The sequence below is a fragment of the Cololabis saira genome, chromosome 19 (assembly GCF_033807715.1).
Source record: "Cololabis saira isolate AMF1-May2022 chromosome 19, fColSai1.1, whole genome shotgun sequence".
Classification (NCBI taxonomy): domain Eukaryota; kingdom Metazoa; phylum Chordata; class Actinopteri; order Beloniformes; family Belonidae; genus Cololabis; species Cololabis saira.
The window spans coordinates 11,613,913-11,623,772 of record NC_084605.1 but is presented as its reverse complement, the minus strand read 5'-3'; the positions used below and the strand labels follow the sequence as shown (position 1 = coordinate 11,623,772).

General features: G+C 35.8%; 1 long non-coding RNA gene across 2 annotated transcripts; it reads right to left on the bottom strand.

Moving 5' to 3' along the window:
- Window positions 1–2,713: 2,713 nt before the first annotated feature.
- On the bottom strand, window positions 2,714–6,723 carry LOC133419315 (uncharacterized). Of its 2 annotated transcripts, XR_009770506.1 has the most exons (4): window positions 5,107–6,723; window positions 4,707–4,828; window positions 3,961–4,060; window positions 2,714–3,736 (listed from the first exon to the last, which is right to left on the bottom strand). It is a non-coding gene; the product is annotated as an uncharacterized LOC133419315 (long non-coding RNA). The 2 variants fall into 2 exon arrangements; XR_009770505.1 differs by lacking the exon at window positions 5,107–6,723 and having other exon boundaries at window positions 4,707–5,097.
- Between the last annotated feature and the right edge of the window lie 3,137 nt (window positions 6,724–9,860).

Below are 9,860 nucleotides of genomic sequence, written 5' to 3'. Positions count from 1 at the left end.
TTGCAATACATCCAGTTAAAGTATACACAATACTCCTTATAAGGCTGAAAATAACATTGCAAAATACTGGAGGTAACAAATAAATAAATCTTGAATTAATCAAAATTTACAATGTTTTCAATACACATTTCATGCAGTTGTTGTAGTTTAGTTGTGGTGATAATTTAGCCTGCAAGTCATGACTAACTATAACCTGCTGGCTTTAAAATATTCTTGTTTTTGGAATCTTTCTTTATTCCTCTTCTTTCTAGTGAAAAATGTCACCTGTCTAGGTTTTTTCCCCACCTCCTCCCTGTCTTACAATGTCATCTACTACTACTACTACTACTACTACTGTCATTTAGCAGACGCTTTTATCCAAAGCGACTTACATCTGAGAGAACAACACAAGCACAAAATCATATAGGAGGGTACAGCTGGATAAGTGCGGGTCAGACTGCTGAGAGTCCAGTTGGACACAGGTGCTGTCACGCCAGTGCTAGAATTTCTTTTTTTTTCCCCTTCGTCTAAACCAACAGTCCCTTTATACAAGAAAGCTATGTCTAAAAAGACACCATCATGCAATCATCTTGTCATAAGTGCATGCAGCTTACTCAATGCTGAGTCCTGCAAAGAGCTGGATCTTCTAACTAACACTGATGAGCAGAGAAGTTTATGCAGAAGTGCTCCTTAAAGAGCTAAGTCTTTAACTTGCTCTTAAAAGTAGGTACGGACCCTGCAGATCTGACAGAGTTTGGTAGGTCGTTCCACCATCGGGGAACAATGGAGGAGAAGAGTCTAGCTACTGATTTCACGCCACGTTGTGGTGGAAACACCAGGCGTCTTTCACTGGCTGAGTGTACCTATCAAGAGGGAGTGTAGCTCTGGATGAAGGAGTGAAGGTTGGCAGGAGCCGTTTGGGTAATTGTTTGGTAAGACAGAAGCAGAGCTTTGAACTTGATGCACGCTGCAGCTGGGAGCCACTGCAGGGTGATTAGCAGCGGAGTGACATGAGCTCTCTTGGGTTGGTTGAAGACCATCTGCAAACATTACAGCCAATGGAGGCTCCTGTCTGACCTAATCTTATCAATTTATCTACCACCATGGCAAAAAAGAGTCTACCATTGATAGAGTCCCACTTTCACGGAAAACGTCAATCCTACCAAAAGTTATACTCCATATTTCAAAGTTGTAAGCAAAACAAATTGTATTTTTTCAGTTATAGTCAGTACTGGAGTTGAGGGGGGATGAGGGGGGATGGCATCCCCCCTGAAATAAAAACGGTAAAAATCATCCCCCCTGTAAAACTGCCATCCCCCCTTTCCATCCCTTATGTCATTTCATCAATGAATGTGGTTTTACTGCTATTTCAACATTTAGAGTCATCACCAGAAAAATAACACCAGAAAAATAACTTATTTGACAATTTTCACCTGTTTCAAGTAAATTTTCACTTGAAATAAGTAGAAAAATCTGCCAGCGGGACAAGATTTATCTTCTCATTACAAGCAAAAAAATCTTGTTCCACTGGCAGATTTTTCCACTTATTTCAAGTGAAAATCTACTTGAAACAGGTGAAAATTGTTGTTTTTTCCAGTGATGAGTCTTGTTTTAAGTGTAATGAGATGTTTTTTTACTAAAATGAGACATTTTAACTAGAAATAAGACAAATATTCTTGTTAAGATTTTGAGTTTTTGCAGTGATCCATTTTACTTATCCTGTGAAGGACAGAATCATATTGATAAGTTCAGAAAACTGTTTTTATTGTTGTGTTTTGATGTATTTGATGTAAGCCCAGTGGATATTTAAAGCTTACAGAAGGCTGCATTTAACTGCTGCTATGTCATTCCTGCAGTATTTCTGCAGGTGTTTTGGTCACTGCTATTATTTGTAATATATTATATTATTTGTAATCAGCACAAATTATCTGTCCCCATATGATAAAATCCACCATCCCCCCTGATTTTTTTTTTACAACTCGAGTACTGGTTATAATTGATCATATTTACTTTTTTGTAGTTATTTGCATTATTGCATTTGATGACATATAAGTATAGTGCTCACTTCCCCATCTTTCTGACTCTTTTGGATTTAAAGTTTGAAGTGTGAATTGTATATATATATATATATATATATATATATATATATATATATATATATATATATATATATATATATATATATATACTGATTTCCAAAGGTCAGATCCAGAGGAAACCATGGTTGAATACTTCAACAACGTCCTCCTTGGATAAAATTATACCGAATTTGATCAATGAGGATGAGTTTCTTGAAATTTTAACTTCTATATCCGAAAGTGTTATTGAAGAGTGAGACTGTTGGTTGTCATTGGTCCGTAACTTTGACAGATTGAATAAGATTGACATTTTTAATATTACTTTTTTCTTTTTTGAATTGCTAACGAAGATAACGGAGAGAAAATCTTCAAGCATTAGTCATTCACATGTTTAAAGGGGACCTATTATGACATCTAATACCTATTTTAAACAGGCCTTGAATGTCTTAAAAACAAGCTTTTGATCGTTTTTGTATTTTGTCTACAAATACCCCAATATAAGTGTTAATAAGTCACTTAAGCATACTTTTAAATATTTGTGCTTCTCTCAGACACCCCCACTCCTACTTTACACTTCACCACTATTAGATCCATATCCACTAACATTTTATTGTATAGTACATTTTCACTTACACCCCAATTAAAAGTACTTTAACAACAACATAAATCATGTTTAAAAAAGCTGTACATTGAAAAGGTTCACACAGAGATGACAGTTTTACAATAAGGGAAAGTGGTATATTTAAATAAAGCATCTGCACTGAAAAATCTTTTTTTTAAACTCCATTTGAAATGTTATGTGTGGGTGGATAATTCCCAGAAGCTCATCTTCATCTGTGCCTATCTAGTGGATTTTCACGCAACCAGAGGGATTTGTCTCCAGCCACAGTGCAGAAATAGAGCAGAAAGAGATATTCACTCTACTACTTTCTGTTTGGCTTTTACACTTTTGAAATTAAAAAGAAGAAGAAGAAAAACACAGAAATACAATGGGCCTTCTTAAAGATTGTGAGGGACATACTGTGCAGGACATGCTAAATAAAGATTTGCTACACTAAAATAGGTACAAACTTTAAAGATGCATGTGAAAATCATCTTTTTTTACTTTATTTTTTTTAAAGAGGCAACGCTGGAGAAGAAAAAACAAATATAAATTTGCTGTTATCTTTAGAAGATTTTTTATAATGAAAAAAATATTTTTCTAAAACTTTTCCAGGTCTAATCTTTGTGCAATGCCATAATCCTTATGTTCTCGTATGGAGCTCAGACTCAAAAACTAACATTAGACTGCTCGGCGCAGGTTCTAATGGGAGGATTAAGCAGAGATTAACAAGCTCTTCTTAATTCTATTAAGAGTGGATACTTTACATAGAAACCTATGATAAAAGGCTTAAACAGTTGCAGAAAAGAATAGCTACATAACATGTGATTAGCAGGGAAAAAACAACCATATCCAGACTTTTTATTTGTGCTTTTTACATACAAAATGACAGTGTATTAGTGTCATTCATTTTTTTTTACAATGGAATGGGTACGCTGACAATATAACTCATGTTCACGGAAATATTGGCTTTGGAAGTGCATCACCATCACCCCTCTTCTGCTATCAATTGGTCCAGTCCAGTGCGGTGTGTAAGGAAAGAAGCAGGAAAGTGATAGACTTTGAGGTGAAGCTGCAACTGAAACACAAAAAGAACGTAGAAAAAGTTATGTGGCGAAGGCATTTGTGTGCTGACACCTTGTTTCCAAAACTGGCTCTTGGGACAAATTCTTCTTTTAAAAAATAAATGCTCATTTTGAATTTGATGTTTGTGTCATGTTTCAAAGTTTCAAATAATAAAACAAACTCCACTACAGAGCAAATCTGTTGTAAGATGTTCACATGTGAATGATCGAAATTTACATTTTTCTTGATCCATCATGATCCTTCCGACAGAGTTTTCACACAGGTCTGGAAAGCATCTATCAGATCTTTGCAGTCCTCGCCCCCCTTCTCCTTAACACTGAAACAGAAGGAAAGATGATAAAACATACAGTTCTCTGCCTCTAAACACATGAGGTGTTCAACTCTCTAAATACAGAGAGATGACGCTGCACAGAGCCATATCTCTAAACGCAGTGAACATGTGCATCGAGGGATTATTCCAGTCTGGTCTGATAAGAATGCAGTTCAGCTCAAACTTGGAGTGGCTTTTATCTCTAGTTAGTGAAGGACTGCAACATGAGCGGATAATCTGCACAGCAGCTCCGATTACATTAATCACTGCTGCACATGGACACAAACCAAATATCTGTTGCTTCTTGACAAACAGCCTGGTGTGATCGGGTCTTCATGTCAGAGCTCACTTTAAATCTCAAACCTGTTTATGCATCTCATGACATTTATGTTACTGTACTCTGAATGTCAATACAATTAGTCAAATTATGTTAAGTGGATTTACTGAAAGCTGTTGACAAATATTGAACATTGACTCCAGTTAGAGTTGATGATCTTCCCACAGGAACCCATATACGTTCAACTCATTTACAATAAAATTTTTCTATGATGTCAAAAAGTAATGTAAGTATTTTTATTTTTTTTTCTGCATATTTTGGTATGACATTTCTTTTTTTCTCCTGCAATTGTATATGGTTCATATCAGAACTCACCACTTGTCAAAGTCCTCCTTGATGGCCTGGCATGGTGCTGGCACAGCCTCGTAGGAGTCTGGCATCTTGACAGAAGAGAGCTGAAGGTGTGCAGCTGTAAGAGCTGCAATCCAATGTGACTACTGACAGTGATGGAGGGAAATATAATCAGGGAGGGAAAGGAAGAGAGGAGGGCGAGAGAAGGAGGGATGGAGGGAGGTGAGCAATGAGCATGACAGTGAATGTACTTGATAAGCTTAAAAGAGAAAGAAGTCAAGACAGATGCAAAAAAAATCACTTTGGTTTCTTGACTTTCAGCTTTATTTGAAGGGAGTTCTGTTCATCTTACTCCTTCAATTGACCCCATTTGTGTATATCCGTTTGTATTATCTGAGTATAATTAAAATTCCTTAATTCCCACCTTTTGTTCTTTTGTCCTTCTAATGACTATGCACAGTGCTGACCCTTTGAGTCAACAATTACACCATACAAAGGCCTCCTGAAGTTCCTTAAATGCTCACTACAGGGGATCTAGCAGAGGGTTTTTCTTGGGTTGCCGACTTTGTTTAAAGCTGTTTTGTTTCCTCAGGGCATTGAGCTGAGAAGTGCAGCATTTCCTTGACCAAAGGGGAAAAAAACAAGAATTATCATTGAGCAGGACTGTATAATAGAAGATTTCTAACGACAGGAATAAAAGCAGATGTGGGTAGCATTGGTGTGTTCGGTCCCAACTGGAGAACTTTTTTTTTTTTTAAATCCTTCCTTCAGATTTTTTTAAATGTGGGAGTGTATATGCAACATTTTCAAACAAAATAACATTAGAAATGACAGAACGTTTCACCTAGTTCCTCTTTTATTTCCCCTTGCAGAAAATACGAGGTGTAGCAACTCTTGTCATGTATTCATTTACAAAATATCAGTTTTCGCAGCAGTATAATTATCAGGAATTCAGTTGAAACAAGAAAACTGTCACAGTTTTGTGTTTTGATTCCTCCTCTCACTCTCTATGGGAAAAAAAGCTGAAAAATATAAAGACATTTTTCAAATAAACTGTCTTTATTAGAAAAGGGGAATATTAGAATATATCAAAATTGCCTTAAATTATTATATTTGGAAATATATATGGTTTGTCTTGGATTCTGTTCTTAATGTGTGAAAAGCATGAAAGCATTGCAACAGTGAGATAATCCTCCAAAGTTGAGAGAAACTACTAAAACTCATTTATTCCAGACAGCAGTCAGAATGAGCCCCATTTTTCCATTATATAAAATAAAGTAAATTTAAAAACCGTGGATAAATGTAACTTTGATATTTCACCAAACCTGGATCTAAAAACGTGTATATGTGATTTTGCCATGTTTGTGCAAATTCCAATGTTTGATCAACATATTACAGGAGGTGAACTAGACATGTTCTGATGTTTCAGGAAAGAAGATAATATGGAAAAGACAAGATATGTGAATCGTGTTTTGCTCCTACAGGGCAGCAAAGGTACTTAAATTAGGGGATAAAAAGGTCCCTTCACTTTTCAACAAAAAGAACATCTAGATTTTAAAAAGTTACTTCTCCACTAGAGGGCAATCAACACACAATCATTATTTTCGTGACATAAAGACATCTACAGTGAGAAACAAAATTAATCATATTTTGACCTTCTGGCACTTTTATAGTTTTCTTTTTTTTCTCTCTGTTACTGGCAGGTAATCCAGCCAATTACAGTCTGAGTAAAATCCACTATCAGGAGTAAAAAAAAACCTCTGTGTCCCAGCGCTGGGGGATTCCTCTTACTTTATAACTACTATAAAACATGGTGTGCCATCTGCTGGCGTAAACAATCATTTGCATACAGAGTTTTCCAGACAAAGTTCTAAAAATAATGGGATCTGAATTTAACTATGAATAATTTCTTGCAATTTGAATAATGAAAAAGACAGGTTGAATCTGAAATCATGGGCTCCTCAGCACACATGCAAGAAGGGCCCCTCTAAACACAATCCAGGACCCCCTCCAATCAACACCAGCAATGCGGATGACAGTTGTTATCCACATGACTTGTGCTTGATTTGAGGGGACATAATACTACTACTATAACTACTACTACTACTACTATTACTACTATTAGTACTACTACTACTACTACTACTACCACTACCATGACTACTGTCATTTATCAGGCACTTTTATCCAAAGAGACTTACATCTGAGAGAACAACACAAGCAAGACATAATAAAAATCAATTAATTTATGGTTGTTTTGTATCTCTTACAGATGTTTTAGACTATTGTGTATTTGACAGTCTAGACAGTTTGCAGTTATTTGACATGTTTTGTTTTTGTTTGGTTTTTTTTGTCACTTTTGGTCCTTTTTTCAGTTTTGTTTATACTTTCAGACAAATTGCATGTCTTCTTGTCGTGATTTTGTTTTGTGCCCAGCTTTATTGATTTTACATTCTTTCTCATCCTGCATCTCAATGGCAAACAGAATGAATCAGATGTAGAAAATTGATGAATGGAAATGGCACATGGAGAAATGTAAATTAAAAAAGGAAATGGTGGTAATGAAAAAAGGGCAGCAGTGGCACAAGTAGTCAGTTCACCACAGGGTCACAGAGAGATGGAGAGAGCATTTTGCAGCTCTTGCTGAATATTTTAGACTTCACGTTGGAGGTATTAGTCATTTAGCATTTTTTTTTTACAAATTTTGCATGTTTTCATAGACGTTTTACTTAGATTTATTTTGCATTTCTTTATGGTTTATTGGACTAAATTTATACTTTTTAGTGGCCATTTGAATGACTTTTGATGTCTCTTTTTGTTAATTTCACACTTCTTTTGAGTGTTGCATCGGTTTTTTTAATTCTATGTGGAAACATCATATTGCTAAGGTATGACCAAAAACGAACGGACTCCTAGTTCCAGTTATCTGTAGACTCATCTGTCTTCGGAAGGACTTTATTCGGCATAGGCGACCTAAACTGCAACTGCAACCTAATTTGGAATGTTTTCAATATACAAAAAGTATATTAAATGTTTTTCTTTTAATTGATTTACTGCTCTGTATCGGTATATGTAGGAGCTGACAGAAATTGATTATAAAAGGGTAGGCGTAATAAACTAAGCTTCAGCCTACACCTTTTCGGTCTTGTTTTGTTTATATATTTTGGTCTAATGCAATATTAGCAATATTAGAATCATGTTTATTTGGCCAAGTCAGGTCAAACAAGACAGGGAATTTGACTCGGTTATTTTTGCTCACTTATGGTTGCCAACTCCCTGAAAAATAAATAAGGGACACCTCATCGGAAGGGCCAGCCCACCTGATTGCCTTCACCTTTCCTGGTGTGGTGAATTATTTTAGCCCCTTTTTTTTGTGAGTGAAACTATTTTTTAACTATTTGACTCAAACCTGAATTGAATTAGATGCATATTTTTGAATGCCATCAACACATGGAAAACAAATTATTATCTAGCAATTCACTTTAATACAAAATAACAAAATGAACTGAACAAAGTAAGTATCTTTCTTAAACAGAAACCTGTCCTGCTTAACTTAAAATTGTATAAATTAATATAAAACAATAGAAAGAAAGCAGAATATACATTCTGTAATAGTGCACATTTTAGTGCAATAACAAAAGTGCAAACAGAAAGTCTGTAGAAAACTTGTAAAAATATTTGTGCTCAAAGGCCATGACTGTAGGCTACAGTTGTAGTAAAACAGAAAAAAATAACTCAATGCCATTTTCTGACTATTTTCAGACTATTTTTTGACTCTCACAGTAATACGGGACGATTCTGTTTTTTAAGGCAACCCTACACTCACTGTACAGTAAATTAACTTCATGTTTATTTGTTGTTTTCTTTTCTTTCATTACTTTTGTATTTGAATTCTTATTTTGGAAATGACCAAAATAAACAAACAAACAATTAACAAATTAAGCACATAATGGTTAAAGAAATAAAACATTAATCTCAAGTAGTTTTTCCAATCTGAATGTGAACTTGCAAACTGATTGATGCAAAGCAATACATCTGGTTATAACAGGATTTTTCTCTGTGCACTCGAATGCGCCTCCTCAAATCGCGGCGTATTGAGCGAACAGGTGATTATTTTTTGACTATATTAATATTTATCTCATCAAAAGGATGGAAATGTGGAAAAGCGAGCGAGGCTCGTCGGTGTAGTGAGAGGCGGTGAATGGAGGTCACCGCAGACACGGAGGGGGAGAGGGAAGGCTGATTTATGGTCCCGCGTTACACCAACGCACAGCCTACGGCGTAGGGTACGCGGCGACACGCACCGTACCTTGCGCGACCGCGTAGCCTACTGCCGCGTTCCATTTGTCCTCGGAAGTGGGGATTTCCCAGTTCCCAGTTGGATTTTTCAACTGGAACGCCCTTCGAAGTGGGATTTCCCACTGGGAAAGTGGGAGAGTCTTCACCACCCCCGAGTTCACATTCCAACATGGCTGCCCCGGTTGTAAACAGTAGAAGAGAGCTCTGTAAAAATTCGTAGCACTTCATTCTAGTTTTGGTCACACTAAATCAGTCGTATACAAGTATTGTTCGGCATATATATGCTGCTATAGTCAGTACTCGAGTTTTAAAAAGAAATCAGGGGGGATGGTGGATTTTATCATATGGGGACAGATAATTTGCGCTGATTACAAATAATATAATATATTAGAAATAATAGCACTGACCAAAACACCTGCAGAAATACTGCAGGAATGACATAGCAGCAGTTAAATGCAGTATTTTGTAAGCTTTAAATATCCACTGGGCTTACATCAAATACATCAAAACACAACAATAAAAACAGTTTTCTGAACTTATCAATATGACTCTGTCCTTCACAGGATAAGTAAAATGGATCACTGCAAAAACTCAAAATCTTAACAAGAATATTTGTCTTATTTCTAGTTAAAATGTCTAATTTTAGTAAAAAAAATCTCATTACACTTAAAAAAGACTCATCACTGGAAAAAACAACAATTTTCACCTGTTTCAAGTAGATTTTCACTTGAAATAAGTAGAAAAATCTGCCAGTGGAACAAGATTTTATTGCTTGTAATGAGAAGATAAATCGCATTGGCAGATTTTTCCTACTTATTTCAAGTGAAAATTTACTTGAAACAGGTGAAAATGGTCAAATAAGTTATTTTTCTGGTGTTA